The following is a 20,510-nucleotide window of genomic DNA, read 5'->3' on the forward strand; positions in this document are numbered from 1 at the left end:
GAAGAAATAATAGCAATTCTCCATGTGAGCCTCAAGTACAAGATAAGAAATATAATTGCAGCTGCTCAAACCAGTAATGGGTTCAACAAAAAATTATTAATAAACAAGTCGAAGTATACATGGCTACTGAGATTAATTATTAAGATGAACTAGAGCTAATTTAGTAGAGTCCACTAAAGGGTGGCGTAATCCAAAATGGTGTTGGCATGCCCTTTTCCCAACAACTTGGAGGGCAATGTTGGGCAATGGTTCTATCCTCTAAGTTGAACATGCCCATGTCACATGCTATGTACGCATTTTGTCGAAAATTGATGGAATCATCTGTAAAGTATATGCAGTTTGGTTGACACCCACCAAACTTGGAAGCCAAAACTGATACAGAGTAATTGTCCCCAACGAAGAGAGCCTCATCTCCAAGGCTTTCGAGCTCAACATACTTCCCAATTTCATACGATTCGCATTCTTCATCGTTGAATGGTGGTACCTTGAAAACCATAAAGTGCGTGGAGATGTACTCCCCACGGGACGAGGACGAGGGCGAGGACGAGGAGGAGCCATCTTCTTTCTTCAATTCACAAAATCTTACAACATGTAACAGGTCCCCTTTGGTTGATTTCACAACATATGGTGGACAAAAGGGATGGTGTTTGAACATATTATAATAAGGTTGTGCTGGATAACATATGCGTAAGTAGTCAGATTCCTCCTCCAACAAATTAAGGTCCAACGAGTGAATCGACCCACGAACGTGATCAGCTGCATAGACGAGGCCTTTGTAAAAAATAGCGTCATAAAACTGAAATGATGCATCTCAATAGTCGCGCCAAATACTTCGTCCTTCTTCAGTGAATCTTGCTCCAGTGTAAAAAATGTTAGCATTCACAGACTATAATCTGTCATGTTATGGATTATAGATCAATGGAGCTCATGTAAAAATGTAGAGAGAAAACTTGGAGAAGAAGAAGATGAAAATATCAGTCTGTATTCTCACTCTCAGTCATGCACAATCTGTGCATACCAATGTAACAGTAAAAGAAAGAATATTCCCTCTTACATCATCAAATCTAACCAATGATTAACTACCCTATGAGATAGCTACACTTGGCACAAATCTACTACACCTAAGAATACATCTTAGCTGTCCATTTGGACTGTGATCCAAAGGCTCACAATTTAACCAAAAACCTCAGCTAAATCTCTTATACTTTAACACTCCCTTCTAAGTGTTTAGCTGAGATAATTCCAAGCTTGCTCCTTAGATATTCAAATCGATTCCTTGCCAATGCCTTAGTGAAGATATCTGCATTCTACTCTTCAGTTCTGCAGTATAGCAGATCAATCTCACCATTTTGCAAAGCATCTCGAATGAAATGAAATCTTCTGCTTATGTGTCTTGTCCTGTGATGATGCACAAGATTCTTTGTTATTGCAATTGCAGAAGTGTTGTCACATAGGATTGGTGTAGCCTCAACTTGTTCTTCACCAAAATCAGATAGAACAAACCTTAACCAGACTGCTTGAGCTGTAGCTTCAACTGCACTAACATATTCTGCCTCTGCAGTGGATAGAGCAACACTGCTCTGCTTAACAGATGCCCAAGAGAAAACACCTGATCCAAGGTGAAAGGCATAGCCAGATGTGCTCCTCATATCATCTTCACAGCCTGACCAATCACTGTCACAATATCCAACCAGCATTGCCTCTTTTCCTTTCTCATATGCAATGCCATAGTCTAGAGTACCTTGAATGTATCTAAGTACTCTCTTAGCAGTTCCCATATGTTTCTTTGTAGGTCCATGCATGTATCTTGCTAAGAGACTTGCAGCAAACATGATATCTGGCCTTGTTGCAGTCAGATATAGTAAGCTTCCAACAATCTGTCTGTACAGCTTTTCATCAACCTGTTCACTTCCATCCTCCTTGGATAACTTCTCATTCATAGCAAGTGGAGTTGACACTGCTTTACAGTCCTTTAAACCAAACTTGTCCAACAGTGTTCTTGCATATTTTTTCTGATGCAAGAAGATGTAGGGCTCAGCTTGTATCACACCCAATCCCAGAAAATGATGCAACAATCCCAGATCTGTCATTTCATATCTCTTCATCATTTCAGTTTTAAAACTCATCACCAATTCTTCAGAGCTTCCTGTGTAGATGATATCATCTACATATAGTGAAACAATTAGGATTCCACTTTCTGCAGCTTTCACATATAATGTAGCCTCACTAGGACTTTTCTGAAATCCTGCAGTAGCAAAGTATGAATTAATTTCTTCATACCAAGCTCTTGGAGCTTGTTTGAGACCATAAAGAGCCTTCTTGAGTCTATAAACTCTGTCTTCCTTGCCTTGAACCACAAATCCTGGAGGTTGATCCACATACACCTCCTCTTGTAGCACTCCATTTAAGAAGGCTGACTTTACATCAAGCTGAAACAGTTTCCACCTTTTCTGAGCAGCCAGAGCAATCAGTGTTCTAACTGTGTCAAGCCGAGCAACAGGTGCAAATGTCTCATTGAAATCAATTCCTGGCTTTTGAGTGTAGCCTTTAGCTACTAGCCTTGCTTTGTTTTTCTGAACAGAACCATCCAGATTTAGCTTGACTTTAAAGATCCATTTGACACCAACTATAGGTTTATCAGATGGTCTTTTTACCAAATCCCAAGTTTCATTCTTCTCAATCATCTCAAGTTCTGCTTCCATTGCCTTTTGCCATGCTGCATCCTTGACAGCTTCTTCAAAGGATTCTGGTTCAATGATGCAGATGTTGCAGCTTTCATAGATCTCTGTAAGACTTTTGTATCTCAATGGAGTGTGGTCAATATCTTGAGTACCTGTGTCAACCACAGACCTTTCTTCATTGTCTTCTGTTAGCAACTCATTCTCAATTGAATGTTCTGCTTGCTTCACAACTGTGTCATAGCTCCCTTTCTCCTTTTCAGACACAGCTTCAGTAAGTGGCACTGAAACACTGCATTCTTGCTGTGCATTCCAATCCCAGCTAGCTTCTTCATTGAATACCACATCCCTTGAGATAATCACTTTTCCAGTGGCAATGTCATATAGCCTATACCCTTTCTCACAGCTGCCATATCCTAGAAACACACATCTGTTGCTTGTTGAATCCAGTTTCTGCCTTTGTGGATTTGGAACATGTGCATAGCACACAGATCCAAACACTTTTAAGTGTTTAAGTCCTGGCTTTCTCCCACTATAGGCTTCAAATGGTGTTTTCTTGTCCAAAGCTTTAGTTGGACTTCGGTTTAGAACATACACTGCAGTATTAACAGTTTCTGCCCAAAACTCAAGTGGCATGCCCTTCTCAATCATCATACACTTGGCCATCTCCACTATGGTTCTGTTTTTCCTCTCAGCCACACCATTCTGCTGTGGTGAGTATGCCACTGTAAGCTGCCTCTCCATTCCCATTTCATCACAAAATTTATTGAACTCATTAGAGGTGTACTCTCCTCCCCTATCACTTCTTAGTTTCTTCACCTTATATCCACTTTGCAATTCAACAGTGGCTCTAAACCTCTTAAACACTGTGAATACCTCAGATTTGCATCTCAAGAAATAGATCCAGCACATTCTTGTACAGTCATCTATAAAGGTGAGGAAATACCTGTTTCATGCTTTGGTAACAGTTTGCATTGGGCCACACACATCAGTGTGTACCAATTCCAGTGGAGTTGAAGCTCTGCTGGTTGCCTCTTTTGGAAATGCCTTCCTGCAGTGTTTTCCAAAAGTGCAGCCTTCACGTACTGCATTTGTATTTTTGATTTCTGGCAAACCAAACACCATGTCTTCATTCTGCAGCAGTTTCAAACTCTGCATGTTTAAGTGCCCCATTCTCCTATGCCAAAGCAAAGTTGATTGGTTAATGCTTGCAGTTAGAGCAATATGTAAGTCTGTTTGAAGTTTCAAAGGAAAACTTCTATTTCCTTTCATATCCACTCTAGCCACCAGATTTGAAAGAGAGCTATCATCATAGACTTCTGCCTTGTTATCTCCAAAAATTAGGAAATATCCATGCTCCATCATTTGTCCAACACTGAGTAGGTTCTCTTTGAGACCAGATACCAATAGCACCTCCTTGATATATTTCCTTCCCATTTTAGTTTCAACCGTCAGGCTTCCTTTTCCAATAACATCAACCAACTGTCCTGTTCCCATAGCAACTTTTGCAGTCACATTCCTATCAATATCAATCAAAACATCTTCTCTGCCAGTCATGTGGTTACTACACCCACTGTCCAAGTACCATACCTCTTCCATGGACCTTTTCTCAGTTGCATTGTTAGCATAGAACATGGTTGGTGAAGAAGTAACCTGAGTAGCAAACTGAAGCTGCTGCTGCTGTTCAGGTTTCTTGCTATAGCAGTCTTTGGCAATGTGACCAAGCTTGTCACAGTTATAGCACTTTGGTTTGCCCTTGAACCTACATTCTCCATAATGCAATTTCCCACAATGTTTGCAAGGAGTTTTAGTTCCATCAGTAGGTTTATTATCCCACTTCTTCCCTTTGTCTTTCCAATTCTTCTGCTGCTTGGAATTCTGATTTCCAGTGGCCTTAGCTGATTTGGTATCTATACTCAGACTAGCAAAGGCCTTCTCAGTCTTGTTCTCATGATGTCTTTCCAATCTTTGAGCAAAGCTCTTCAATGAGGCTACCACCTCTTGAACCTCAATTACATCTAGATCCCTTGAATGTTCAATTACAGAACAGATTGGATCATATCCAGGCAGCAGACTAATTAACATTTTCTGCACAATTCTTTCTCTAGATAGTTCTTCTCCATAACCTCTCATTTGGTTTATTAGATCAAACAACTTTGTAAGATAAGCAGATAGAGATTCATCCTCTCTCATTCTAGTATATTCAAATTCTCTACGAAGACCCTGCAGTTTTACACTTCTTACCTGCTTATCACCATGAAATTCCTGCTTCAGGATGTTCCAGGCTCCATGAGATGATTCTTCATGAGAAATCCTGGGGAAGATCACCTCAGATACTGCTCCTTGAATCAACCCCAAGGCCTTAGCATCCTTCATCAGGATCTCAGCTATAGCCATCTTCCCAGAACCACTTGATTCCTCTTTTTCCTTTTGTTTTGTATCAGATTCATCAGCTCCCTTCGAATCTGAGCCTTCTATTCCTCTCTCAACCAGCTCCCAAATCCCATGAGATTTGAAAATGGTTTTCATCCTTATGCTCCAGAACTCATAGTTCTCACCATTGAAGATTGGAGCACGCAGCTCACCACCTCCAGATCCTGCCATGTTAGACAGATTTCACAGAGAGCAGGATTTGACAGAAAACGCAGCTCACTTCCTTCACAGATTCAAACGCCCAGCTACACGATCAAACCTGGCTCAGTGATACCATGTTAGCATTCACAGACTATAATCTGTCATGTTATGGATTATAGATCAATGGAGCTCATGTAAAAATGTAGAGAGAAAACTTGGAGAAGAAGAAGATGAAAATATCAGTCTGTATTCTCACTCTAGTCATGCACAATCTGTGCATACCAATGTAACAGTAAAAGAAAGAATATTCCCTCTTACATCATCAAATCTAACCAATGATTAACTACCCTATGAGATAGCTACACTTGGCACAATAGGGTTATATCTATGTGTAATTTCGGTTTTAGGCATTGGTTCTGGGAGTTCAATACCCTGAATATTCTTGTAGATTTTTCCTTCACAATCACTATAGACTAGTGTTTGATTAGACTTTGCCGATTGGGTTGGGATCATGAGCATGGGAGACCAGCGCTGAGTTGAACGATTGTAGTCTTTCGCAAGACAAGACCATTCTTTGCAAACGGCAGCAAATCGCACATGGTCGATGGGTTCCATCAACTTATCAAGCACCAAAAACACAACGAGCAGAGGAAGGCTTGCCCATTCTGGATCAAAATCAGAACCACAACTGCTCAATATTATATCTCTAACATTAGCACCACCATCACCCATGTTGATCTGCTTGACTTCAAATTTCTTAAACTCACAATCTGTTTGCATATAGTTTTAGTTTTATAGGGTCGAAACCCTAATATATTTTGGAAGATAAATAATAAAAGAAAATATTTTCCTAATCAAGTAAATAATTATCTTGATACATTATGACAAACGGAGTAATTATAGTGTAGAAAGATTTATCAGAAGGAAAAAAAGAGGAAAGTTTAGATCGGTTTCCAGTTTTAATTATAAGAAGTTCAAGTTGATTAGGAGTAACTATATATATATATATATATATATATATGTTACGGTGAGTAACACATCGCCTTTGCGGGCCTCACAAATTGCCTCAAATGAAAAGGAGACTAATATACCTTGACATTAAACTATTATTAGGTTCGATGTTATTCCTTTCAATGCATGCATTGTACATTTAGCATTGTGTGACACCACTTGTTACATAATATACTCAAAATGCCCATTTAATTTAAGAATCGCAAAAATTAATATATATATTCTTCTATGTGGATACTTGGACGTTATTATCGTGAATACATTATGTATTTTCTACTACCTTTCCATGCTTTTATCCTTTACAATAGTATCCGCACAATAATAACACACAGACATCTAGATCCGCATAAATAGAATCACGAGTTGTCATGCATGCAAAAAAAGAAATCAACAATTAAGCCCTGCGCTAGAGTCAATTTTGGTATCAGAATTTTGGTATCCCCAATAATCTACATATAGATATTTTTTCCCCCTTGGCACCTGTGTATCTTCAATATGAGAGAAATATGTATCAGAATTTGGCAAACAATGATATTGACAATTGACAATAAACCAAAGTGTGTAATGATATTGACATTAACAAAAATTGAATATGTTTCTTTAGAATTAGAACTGGAGGATTACCTTTACATTGTAGAAATGTTTATACTTTTGCCAATCTTGAGACTTGTAGTAGAATCTGTTTTGCCTAAGATTTCAAGTCAAAGATTTAGCTTTCTTTAATTCTCTCTTATTGTTAAGGCTGCAAGTTTCTAGAGTTGATTATTTTCGTATTGCCAAGGTCGTTGTTATTGAACATGTCACTAATACTGAGCGGTGTTTGCTATATATATTGCTAATGATTTTGTGCACCCCTGGAAATTTGGTTGAATTGGTTTCTAATCGATACCCACGATGCCATAAAAGTTGAATAAGTACGTATGCGCTTCCTTACACATAAGTGAATGATTAAGTAAAAACTAAATATTGAAGAAATAATAGCTATTCTCCATGTGAGCTTTAAGTACAAGATAAGAAATATAATTGCAGCTGCTCAAACCAATAATGCTTTACTAAGCTTTTATACAATAACGTTGACCTTGTTCAGCCATGCTAATTGTAGAGAGTCTCTTCTTCTCTTTGCAGCACCTTATAATATCTCGAATGCCTTGCCTATCAAGAAGCATTCAAGTATTCTTTTTGCATTAGACTACGTTTGTTTCAATCCATGTTGCATTAGAAATTCTGTTAACTCTTGTGTTTTACTTCAATAAGCTCTGTACAAGTAGTTATCCAAGAAGCTTGAGGTTTATTCCATAATCAATTAAAACACTTGAGTCCTCTTAGGATTAGGAGATCACATTTACAGGACTAAGACAATAAATTGTCTTACCAGGTCCCCCTTGGTTGATTTCACAACATATGGTGGACAAAAGCGATGGTGTTTGAACATATTATAATAAGCTTGTGCTGGATAACATGTGCGTATGTTATCTGATTCCCTTTTTCTACTGTGATTATCAGTATTTTACCACTCCCTCATGGACTTTATTGCAATGGGAGCGTTATTCTTCTTGACAATAGAATCATTGTAATTTGTTGTGTCTTTTTGCAAACGATTTTCAAATTCAATCCCAATGATATATCTGAAAAGGAAAATGAAAGTTTCTTTTCAACAATGCACATCATCCCTCAATTTAACAATTATAAGAATAAAGCAATTGTAAATATTTATGGCATTGTCAAAACACCCCCGCCGTTAATTAGCATAAATACATACAGCTCGTTTGAAGAAATATAACTGTAATGAGCACCAATACTAAACACCAAATACTCTTGTTTGTTTATGTTGCTGCCCCTGCGACTAGACGCAATTGATCATCATCAAGATGCTATTCAAACTATAACAAAGAAAATAATATATATGATGGATCAAAATTAGAAAGGGAAAAAATATAGAGAGAACTAAATAAATAATTTTAATTTTAAAAAAGAAAACATGAAGTGGGATACCTCACCTCTGCTGCTCATTAAGAAGGACATGCTAATCTTTTTCTTAATAACAAAAAAACGATATAACTCTGTAAGTCGTTCAGGGAACAATGAAGTAAGCTCTTGTTCCACTTCATGCATTGTCTACAAAAACAAAAACAAAAAAAACAAAAAACAAAAAAAAAAGTTAAGATACTTTTATCTAATATATTTGTATTTCAAACAAATTTAAAATAAAGCAATTAGTGTGATGTGCGTACCAAAGAATTTTGATTGGTGTTTGCCAAATTTGTATCGATACGATTCACTATGTTTTTTGAATAAATAAGCTCTTCCACGGCGTTATTTTGATAACCATCTTCCCCAAAATATGTTTCATGATAAACGGACTCAAAAGCTATGGCATATATTTGGAGTTTCGAATGGTTGTTTCGATATTCCTTTTCCCGTAAGATGGGATGCGATTCTCCGTGTAATTTGCATAGTCAATCTCCCAGTTTCCCACACATATAAGTTCAATTAAGGCTTGATGAGGAAAAAAAATATCTCTCATTGCATGTCATGAGTAGGGGATGATGCCACAAATCCGTCAAAGTCACACTAGAAATAAAAATATATAATTAATCCATTAAAAATACAGCAATAAAAGGAAAAACAGCCAACCAAAAAAAAAAAAAGTTAAATTGTTTCCTTACCCTTGAATTTGAGCCATCTCATAAAAGTTTTTCAACTCCTTTATTCTATCATCCTTACCAAGGATTTTTTTCAAGCACAAATTTGCATTGGAGCTTACACAATCTTCCCCCGGAACTTCTTTGAACATAATTTCGAAAACTATGTTGCACTTTATTACCAACGATACTTAAGTGCTCAAGATCCAAATCGCACCGTCCAAAGTACCTCCCCAATTCAGCAAATATATGAATAATATTCCTATAAAAGGGGTACATGTTAACGATGTTAGAAATATATATAAGGAAGGTAAATTTGTATCTAATAGGGAAAGAAAAACAAATACAATAAATTTGCATACCCAACCCCGATTGATCCACTGACATAATATATTTGAACTATAAGGAAGGAAAAAAAAAAAAAAAAGGTTAAAATTTTAAGATATACTTACCGAATAATTCTGCGATAATTATCCATAATAGAATTGTCATTCCATACTTGGGGATGAGTCTGTAAATACTTAGTTAATGACTGCATATCCCTTCGTTCTATATCTGGCTGCTGCATATCCTTCATTCTTTATTTCTCTCACTGTTAGGGTTTTGAACTTTTGATCTTAGGGTTTGGAGTGGAGTCCTATTTATAATGCCTAAACCTCTTATTTTGACTGGTAAATAATATAGGTGACTTTGTCAATAAGCAAAATCATATTTTGTAACCTGCTAGGATATTGTTTCCTTAAGTAAATGGGATATTGTTTTTATTTTCTCTTGGAAAAGTCCTATACATATAAATGAAACTTTAATTTGAGAGTGTGAATAAACGATAAGGTTATGATCTCCTTACGGATATTTAAGCAAAGCACAATAGGAAGCCCTAATAGAGTAGAGTATGTGACGTTACGTAGGTTTTAGATGGCATCTTTTCAATTTTGTTCATTGTATAAAATAAAAATAAAAATGTATTAAAAAAGAAAAAGAAATTCGAAATAGTTATCGATTCGGTCAAACATAACCCCATGCTTTTAGGATTGGATTCATCTCCTTAACCAATTCTAGACTAGTAGGCTTTGATAATATTCATAGCTCTAAAAAAGAATGAAATCAATAAAATTTGATTGCAGTGAATTGAAGAATTAATCGTCGATTTCATCCTTGTTTGGTAAGTTATGGGTGAATCATACCAAATAATAATTACATATTAATTCCATTAATAAAATAAAGATAATATATTATTAAATTTATATGTCATCATATTTATTTATGTGGCAGCTTAGATGGAAGATTTAGATATGAGTACATGACTGTACTGTACAGAGGATAACTTTGAATGAAATACATCAACAACTATCAGCTAATATTATCCAACTTGCAATGCAAACAATTTCATGTACTTTAATCAGCAAGGAACAAATTCTTCATATTCCATTTGCAATGCAAACAAATGAATACACCCCAACTTGTGCTTTTTATTTTATATATGAACATTGATTTCGATCCCATGTCCAAATCAAGACACTGGCTTAGTTGATTATGCTTATGGAATATACGTAATTAAGCTTGGGGACGGATCCGTGGCACTACGTTTTTGACACAAGTTTTGACACAATTTTTGGGCCATTAAATTACTCCACTTTCAATGGTTGAGATTAAATATTACATGATAAGTAGTTTTAATTTTTTTAAATAGACAATCATTAATTTTATTCTCTCTCATCAAAATAAAAGGAAAATTTTCTCTCTCCAACCTTTTTGCTGGAAGACGTAATCTCTCCTGCCTCTTTAATCTCAAATATTTATTCTGGTCTAATAACTAAAGAATCTCACCAAAAACTAAAGGGAAATGCTAATAACCTTCTCTCTAACCTTCTCTTTTGGACCTTCTCTCTTCTCTTCATGACATGTGTCACTTCTGTTTCACTTAAATCAATATTTTTAATTACAGAAAAAATATTAATTGTGTTTCCATATTTGCCCTTGATAAACAAGTCCAATTCTCCTGTTTCTTTTATCAACGTGGAAAACACAAAAACTAATTCTTAAAGATTTTTTTTTGGGGTCAAAACTAATTCTAAAAGATAAAACAAAAATCAGATCCCAAAAAAAAAAAAAAAAAAACCCAACTACGCCGGCGAACCCCTTCCTCCCCGCCGCCGGAAACACCTTCTTTTCTCTCTCTTGCCCACATTAAATATGGATCCATAGCAAACAAGATAAATTATTTAGACTTAAAAAGCAATTTATGAACTTTCCAATCACTTAGACTTAAAAAGCAATGATGTATGTTGAAGAAGGGATGAGAACATAGCATAACCCATGGATGTTCAGGAGCAAGACGACATCTTTTGCTCTTAACATGTGTTTGCCAAAACGCCAAACTGTACCAAATCGAAGGAAATCTGATACGTGCTTTCTACCTCCAATTACATATTTTGGGTCATAGAATTATATGAGAGAGATCCAGATCTGGTGTGGAACACACAGAGAGAGAGAGAGAGAGAGAGAGAGAGAGAGAGAGAGAGAGAGGAGAGGAGGCTTTGCTGCCGCCAGGGTGGGGTGGAAGACGAGGTTGGGTGTGGAGCTTTGGTGGCTGTTCATTTTATGCGTTCAATTACTTCTTTTTGTTTATGCGTTCAAAACTTTAATTTAATTTAATTTATTTCATATTTCATATTTCCATCCTCTCTTTTTTTGGGTCTGATTGTTGTTTTATCTTTAAGAATTAGGTTTTGTGTTTTCCACGACGATAAAAGAAACAGGAGAATTGAACTGGTTTATCAAGGACAAATATGGAAACACAATTAATATTTTTTCTGTAATTAAAAACATTAATTTAAATGAAAGAGAAGTGACACATGTCATGAAAAGAAGGGAGAATGTCCAAAAGAGAAGGTTAGAGAGAAGGTTGCTAGCATTCCCCAAAACTAAATACCCAAACCCCACATTTGCACCTCTCTCTCTCTCCCTCTCTCTCTCAATTTTTGCCTTCTTCGTTGGGAGAAAAGCTTTGCTCCAGGTACATATTTCAATTTTCGATTTTCTTGATTAGATTTGGTTTATTTTTATTTTATTTTTTGTTGGAATTAAACTAGAATCTCTAGATTAGGAATTTAAGGAATTAATAGTTTCCGAGGGGATTAAGTTTATTTCTTAGGTATCTGTGATTAAGCTATTCATTTCAATTTTTTTCAAATTGTTGGTAGGATTTCTTATTTTGAGGGTTTGATTTAGGGATTTTAATCTTCTCATATATGAAAATTTAGGGATTTTAATCTTCTTGTAAATATTTCGAAGTTGATTTTTAAAAATCAGATTTCTCTCTCTCTCTCTCTCTCTCTCTCTCTCTCTCTCTCTCTCTCTCTCTCTCGCGGCTGAACCCTCTCCCCCATTTTTTTTCTTCTCTCACGACAGCACCTTCACGCCTCCACCATTGCCACCACACACCTCCAAACTGAGCGGCACCGGTTCCGTTGGAACCACCACACTTCCTTCTTTCCGTTCCAACCCACCGCCACCTCGATCCGCAGTCGTGGTCGCCGGAAACAGCCACGAAATGAAGCTGTTTTGACCGTTTTTCAACAAATTTTCGGCATCTCGTTCTCTCTCATTTCTCCACCAAATTTGACGAGTAAAGTATGATTTTCTACCTATTTTCCATGCTCTAGCTGATGGTTAGGTAGGATTTCGTTAATTTTGAGCGTAGGTCAATTGAATTTCAACTGAGGGTTCGGCCGGTTTTGGATTTTCGATTCCGGCCACCTCCGGTCACTTTTTGGGGTAGGCCCAAGAACAAAAGTGACTCCAAATAGGGTGTTGTACCTAGGATAGGAGTCTTGAGCCGAGGTGTTGAGTTTTTCCGACCAAGGGTTATCGCTTTGGACACCCACGCGTTGCCAGCGAGTGTGGCGGCGCGTGGGCACTGTAGCAAACTTGCATTTTTGTCCCAATGCGATCTCCTGGTTGTCACGAGTGCATAGGATTTCGCGGATCATGAATCGGAGCCCCGGATGTTCCGATTCAATAATTTAAAGTTTGAAGATTTTTCAATAACCGTTCGATCGTAAGCGATCTAACCGTCTGTTTCGGACCAAACTTGTGAGACGGGTATCTTAGACCTTGTGGAACTCTTAGGAACTTCCAGTTTGTTCCGTTCCTCGTACACTCGCTAAAAACCCGGGAAATTAAGATTTTAATTCAAGTTCTCGTTCGAAACACTTTGTATTAATCTCGTATTCGTATTCTGAAATAGGTACTCCGACCACTCATACGCAGCAGGCGGGACCCTCTCAGGGTCAGGCAGTGTGGGACTACTTGTGAGTGGACTTTGTTTTCAACTTATAAGCATGGTTTTATATTGAGAATTTTATGCATATGAATTAAATAGTTATTGAAATGCATGTTATATTTAATAGTTAAATTCTTTATTTTCACAAAGTATTGGTAATATATTTTGGGTTTTGACATATTTGAGTATCTTGAGTATGTATATATGGATTTTGAGAATTTATATATATGTTTGGCTATGTGTGGGGTACTTGGGTTGTTGAGATGAGATTTTGGAAAGTGATGAGTATAGAATGTCAGTTTGGAGTGCTATAAGCACTACCCTATGTACCTCCCCGGATTTGGAACTTGGATACGGAGACTTGAGATACTTGGAATTGTCGGAACCCGGGGCATCCTTGACGGGATGTTGCTGTAGACCCTTGATTGGGTAGTCCGCGCGCGTAGGACTGGTCACAGACGTACGAGTTTTGAGGGTATCGACTGTACGTGCTGGCTGAGAGTTAGTCCCCTAGTTGGACGGCTCGTTCCCTAGTTACATGGTGAATTGAGGACTCTTCATGGGGACTCTGCCATGGTGACTAGTCAAACAATCCCCCGGTTGGATTGTTTCCCCAGTACAACTAGGTGTTGGTCATATTTATATTATTATTATATATGTATATATATCTCTTATATTATATATATATATATATTTACATATGTATATAACTATTCATTCATTCTTGTTTTTCGGTGAGGATACTTCCTTGCCGGTCGTGCCAATGGGTACGCTTTCGAGAGTTTGGTTTGGGACTTATAATATTTAATTGGTGGGTTTGTTTAGTGTTCTGTTTGGATTTCGGACTTGGCATCCGGCATTGGTTTGGTTTTGACATATATAAATATTTATTTGATTTTGATGATTTGGGATGCATTCGGATTTCTTGCTTGGTTTATTAAACAGTGGGGTTATATTATGTTGGTTTACACTGAACTGAACTTTATTTTTGTCCACTCACATTTTTCTGTTTTGCGCCCCCAGCCAGTAGTCGACTGAGCTCCGCAGCTGAGCCGGATCGTGTGCTCACGAGCCTTGAGCCTTCGTAGGATTCCTTCATTCTGTTTCCCTTGAACTTTGTTTTTGTTGTATTTAAATTCCTTAGATATGCTCTGTTATTGCCCTTGCTAGGGTTTGATCTTTGAGGCCGGAGGCCTTTGTTGTAAACTGTTTATTTGCTTTAAAGCATGCTGCTGGTTGGGTACCTTAAACTGTGAATTTTGAGTAGGTTGAATTTTTGGGGAAATGTTCAATTTACAGGGGAGACTCTACCAAATTTTTTTGTAGAAAGTCTCGATTCTTAGTAAGTGGGCCCGGCATCGGGGAGATGTCGGTAACAAGACGAGATTCGCTTCGGTTTTTGAGAATTCCGGGGCGGGTCCTGTCAGTCAGGGAGGTCACGAGGACGCGCCAAAAACAATGAACCGTTGGAGTTGGTTAAGCTGCAAAAAAAAAAAAAAGAAAAAAAAAAGTGCGTTTCAAAAAACTGAAAGGAAAAGCATGCCGCCCAGAAAACTTAAAGGAAAATTGGGGGTGGGGGGGGGGGGGGGGGGGGGGGGGGGGGGGGTGGTGTGATAACGATGATGATGAAAATCATCTCTGCTAACTTCAGGCACTCAGTTTTCAAACCCATGTTTAATGTTTTAATATTCTCGTTTTGTGCAGAAACATCGATTCCCTCAAGTTCTCAGATCCTACATGTTTATACCGGAAATAATCGACCTATGACTGCCAAACACGTGGACTGAATCGATATTTATCACAATAAACCCTTCGGCATGTGCCCTACCGAAGCCATACAATTTGACTCTTTTGCACCTGGACACGTGTCATGCTCACAATCCGCCTCTACAGTCCCACATCGGAAATATGAGCATAGTGCACGCCTCCCAAGACCTATATAAGGAGACCCCTATCCCCAAAAGGAAAGGAGGAGAAACCAACGGTACGCTACCGCTTGATCTGTAAACTGATATTTACTAAATCCGTACTTACTTAAGCATCGGAGAGCCTTCGGCCGGTACCACACCGGTATCCCAAGGTCTCACCGAACGTGTCCTTTTGCAGGAACTTGATCTTCCGAAGACTAACTCCCTTCCGAAGACATAATATCACTAAGTTGGGCGAACCACGTGTCAAACCACTTTTTCGCATCAACACTACACGACCTCCCCGATGATCTTCTTTCTCGTACTAAATTGATTTCTATTATTTCTGGGTTCTGAAAATTGATTAGTTTATACGGGTGGGGTGGGCCAATTTGGGTATGTCAAATGTGCCCAGTTTTTATTCAATCAAATGCCATGCCCAGATTTTTATTGGGGGAGGAATGTGGAGGTATTATTGTGTGCCACGACTGGTACGCATTGAGGGCAATGAAAATTTGAAAGAGAAATAAAAAGTGGTATGTGCCTGCCACCTGTTTGATAAAGTACCCGAATGTGCACATATGCATTAAGGAGGGTCTCGTTCTCTTTCCGAGTCCAAGATAATTTGATTTTGAAGCTCTCATTCTTTTTCCTTTGAGTGGTGCCAGTGCGACTGGTACTGGAGCTCATTCTTTTGCCCTGGTGATTGAACTATATCTTAGCATTCCATTGTTTGTCTTTTATCTATGATTTACCTGCGCATCATAGGTAATTTGGAGATACTGCAATTGCAATTCCTCCTACAACAAAACCCCATGCTTTTGTAGTCATGGTCTTATATGTGTATATTCTATGTGGATGGCAGATTTGAGATTGAAGGGAATGAGGAAGACACAGTTAACTTCACATCAGGCGAGCACACACAGATTCGCATACATCCTTCACCTCCTCAAGATGAACATAAAAAAGGTTTGCACATTGTTTTACCTCAAAAGGGTTTGTTTTAATGGGAATAAGCTTGAATTAGATTCACACAATTATGCTATACATCCACTTAAAATGAATCTTTTAGTGCCTGTTAATCTTATGTTTGCCAGTTAGATAGAATTAGACAAGAAAGTTCATGTAAGAACTTTAATTTGCTTATGGTATGTGTGTTGCGAAGCACAGATGTAATGGCAACTGTGGAGATAGTTAACCTTATGGAGCTGCCACCCATTGTACTACTTGGTGATTTATTCACAACTGGAAGTAGAGACATATATTATCTACATCCTCTCCTAGACCTGTGGATGAAAAACCCGACCTCCCCATGCCTCTCTTTCTGGTCAGTCCTCATGAATAATTGAACTAAACAGTACCTTAATTGTTAATCTGCGTGCAGAACAGACCTCCCCACCCCTGCCCCCAGAACCATCATCATCAACAAGGGCACCTTCTATAGTGCACCAGTTGCACCCATGCACCATTTGTCCTTTATGATATTTCCAAATTTTTTTAAAAATTGGTTACCGGTTATACAAGTTATCAAGTTTTCACTTTTTGAAAATGCAATTGCATAAGGGTCATGCAATTATGCCTTTCCTGTTTGGCAATTGGCATATGATTGGATAGTGATTTACAGTAGTTTGGATATGAGAGTACCATAACATTGTAAAAGGATCCTAAAACTTATAAGTNTACAAGATTTGAGTAGTGATTTACAAGTTTTTGAACAAGGATTACAACATTAGGGTTCACCTAATCCATAATGTTGTAAATACTCATTTACAAGGATATGGATCCACATTATAAGGAATTGGTAACTCCAGACCATGAGGATGTAAATTGGGTCCTTATTCAAGTAAAATGAGGGTTTACAAGACTAAGGGCCGATTTTACAATTTTGGGATACGGGGTACCATAACCTTGTAAGGAGGATCCAAAAACATGTAAGTTACACGATTTGGGTAGTGATTTACAAGTTTTTGTACCACGATTACAACGTTAAGGTTCTCATAATCCTTAATGTTGTAAATCCTTATTTTACAAAGATATGGATCCACATTACATGGAATTCGTAAGTGCGGACCATGAGGATGTAAATTAGGTCCTTATTCTAGTAAAATGAGGGTTTACAATATTAAGGGCCAATTTTACAATTTTGGGATACAAAGGTACCATAACGTTGTAAAGAGGATCCATAAACATGTAGGTTATACAATTTGGGTAGTGATTTACAGGTTTTTGCACCATGATTACAACATTAACGTTCTCATAATCCTTAACGTTGTAAATCCTTATTTTACAAGGATATGGATCCAAATTATAAAGAATAAGTAAGTTTGGACCATGAGGATGTAAATTGGGTCATTATTCTAGTAAAATAAGAGTTTACGACATTAAGGGCCGATCTTACAATTGTTGGGATACGAGGATACCAAAACGTTGTAAAATGGATCCATAAACATGTATGTTACATGATTTAAGTAGTGATTGACAGGTTTTTGTACCACGATTACAACGTTAAGGTTCTCATAATCCTTAACATTGTAAATCCTTATTTTACAAGGATATAGATCCAAATTACAAAGAATAGGTAAGTCCGGACCATGAGGATGTAAATTGGGGTCCTTATTCTAGTAAAATGAGGGTTTACAAGATTAAGGGCCGATTTTACAATTTTGGGATACGACGGTACCTTAACGTCGTAAAGAGAATCCCTAAACTCGTAACTTACAAGTTTTTGGTAACAATTTACAAGGTTTTGCTAATGGATTACAACGTTAGGGTTCACCAAATCCATAATGTTGTAAATCAACCTTTTACAAGGATATGGATCCATATTACAAGGAATTGGTAATGGTGGACCTTAGGGATGTAAAATGGGTCCTTATTCTAGTAAACAATAGTTTACAAGATTAAGGACCGATGGTACCTTAACGTCATAGGGAGAATCCCTAAACTCGTAACTTACAAGTTTTTGGTAACAATTTACAAGATTTTGCTCCTGGATTACAACGTTAGGGTTCACCAAATCCATAATGTTGTAAATCACAATTTTACAATGTTATGGATCCACATTACAAGGAATTGGTAATGGTGCACCTTAGTGATGTAAAATGGATCCTTATTCTAGTAAAAAAAATATTTTACAAGATTAAAGACTGAGGGCACCATAACGTCGTAAAAAGAATCCCTAAACTCGTAACTTACAAGTTTTGGTAACAATTTACAAGGTTTTGCTCCTGGATTACAACATTAGGGCTCACCAAATCCATAATATTGTAAATCACCATTTTACAATGTTATGGATCCACATTACAAGATTAGGGATTAAGAAGAACCTTAAAGTTGTAATCATGCTGCAAAACCTCGTAAATCATACATATTTTTTTTTTCTTTCCTTTTTTTATGGTATCAAAAGCAATTGTCAAACATGAGACAAATTACCCTTAATCAATTCAAATGTTCCTTTTCGGAAATAAACTTATCCAAATATATAGTTTAATTTTATTTTGTATTTTCAAGATAAACTTATAAAGCATGCATTTGTAGGAAAAATATGTTAAACTTATAAAGCATGCATTTGTAGGAAGAAAATGTTAAACTTATAAAGCATGCATTTCTAGGAATATAATGTATAATATGATTGCAACCACATTTGCAAAAATGTGCATAAAATTCAATTGCAAGGACAGAAATTACGAATTGCATTCAATTAAGCAACGTTTTATGCATTCTACTAAGTTTTTTGGTCATGGATTACAATCTTTTGAACATACAATTAATTATGAAGGATTTATCATTAGTGAGAAATACTACGTTTTATAATTGAGCAAAGATAATAATAACTGCAAGACTGAAATGCAAATGGGCTACCTTTTTTTTTATATTCCTTTTTATATAAATTTTTTTTTTTGGGTCTCAATTGAGTGTCATTCAATAAGGAGGAGAGAGAAAAAGAAAAAGAAAGCACAAGCGAAAAAAAAAAAAAATTTGAGGTAGAGATTTGGGAAAGAGAACATAAAAGAAAGGAGAGGAGGGGGCACGAAGGAGAGAGGGGGAGAGGGAACCAGAGAAGAAATAAAGGGGGAGAAGAGGGAGAAAAAGCAAAAAAAAAAAAAAAAAGAACCAAAAAGGGGGAGATGAAGGAAGGAAGGGGGGGAAGGGAGGAAATGAGGAACAAGGAGGCAAGAAGGGGAGGGGAGAAGGGTCAATGACCACTTCCCCTCCTAGCGGCCCTAGAAGAGAGGGGGGGGAGGGTTGGGAGCTTTTTTTGCTTTGTAAAAAGCTTATTTTCAATGTCGTTGAGCTGTTAATATTGCCTTAGATGCAAATGGGACTACTTTAGTTCTCAATTGCACTACTAGAATGCAAATTACCCTACCTGTTTGTCAATTGCATTGACATATCACATATTAAATTTAAATTTTCAATTAATTGTGCACAGATAATGGCAATTGCTCGACTGGAATGCAAATAGTACTACTTTCTTTGTCAATTGCACGACTGGAATGCAAATGGCACTACCTGTTTGTCAATTGCATTGACAAATCACATATTGTGTTTACTTTCTTAAAATTGAAAAGACTGCCAATAACATGCATACACTAATCTCATAATACAACTTTATGGTACAATGCCCATTCACAATGCTAATGGGAAGATTGTTTCAATTGGCACATAAACTATGATATAACAGTCAAATTTTCTTTAAAAGCTTATTCTCAATGGTACTCAAAGCCAACATAAACTTCATTCATGTAATTGAAAGTATTGTTCAATACATTCACTCTACATAACCAATAATTATAAATCTAAAATCTTAAGTCATTATGTATATTTTTAAATAAAAAAAAAATACAATCTCCAGATACAATGAAAATATTACAAATTCAAGTAGCCAAATAAATAGACTCCAAAATAGTATATTAGTCTTGTACTTGGCCTAATTCTTTACCCCAACCTGAAAAACAATCACGAAACTATCAATAAAATGAATGGAAACATAAAGCAATGGGGGTTATATGAAAACAATTAGAAATTCATCATTGTAAACAAAAAAAGAACAAACCTACAACATAATTAACTTGAATAGAAAGCAAAATGCCAGTTTGGGGTAGAGATTTGTTCTTTTCTTTTTCCTTTTTTTACTTGTTGGATTGTATAACGATCATCAATCTTATAGGCTTTGAATATCAAACAAAAAAGTGCAACGAAAGCAGCCAAAAGCTGGGACCAGCTTCAACCATATCTCCAATGCAATGTACAATGGCCTGGTGTTTGTCTTTACGTCCTCATTTTGTGATTCCAAACTTAACTATTCTTAGCACTATGCCAAGATTAGGCAAATAATACCCCTTCCAATGTAGCATGATAGTTTTTAACATGCAGTTCATAATATATATATTCCTCATGCATTACTAAAATA

The 20,510-nt window shown here is 36.9% G+C and overlaps 1 long non-coding RNA gene across 1 annotated transcript; it reads left to right on the top strand.

The window, feature by feature from the left end:
• Positions 1-15,408: 15,408 nt before the first annotated feature.
• On the top strand, positions 15,409-16,563 carry LOC117616196. The gene is made up of 4 exons (XR_004584113.1): positions 15,409-15,633; positions 15,963-16,066; positions 16,268-16,424; positions 16,482-16,563. It is a non-coding gene; the product is annotated as an uncharacterized LOC117616196 (long non-coding RNA).
• Positions 16,564-20,510: the final 3,947 nt, after the last annotated feature.

This window comes from Prunus dulcis, chromosome 1 (genome assembly GCF_902201215.1).
Source record: "Prunus dulcis chromosome 1, ALMONDv2, whole genome shotgun sequence".
Classification (NCBI taxonomy): Eukaryota; Viridiplantae; Streptophyta; class Magnoliopsida; order Rosales; family Rosaceae; genus Prunus; species Prunus dulcis.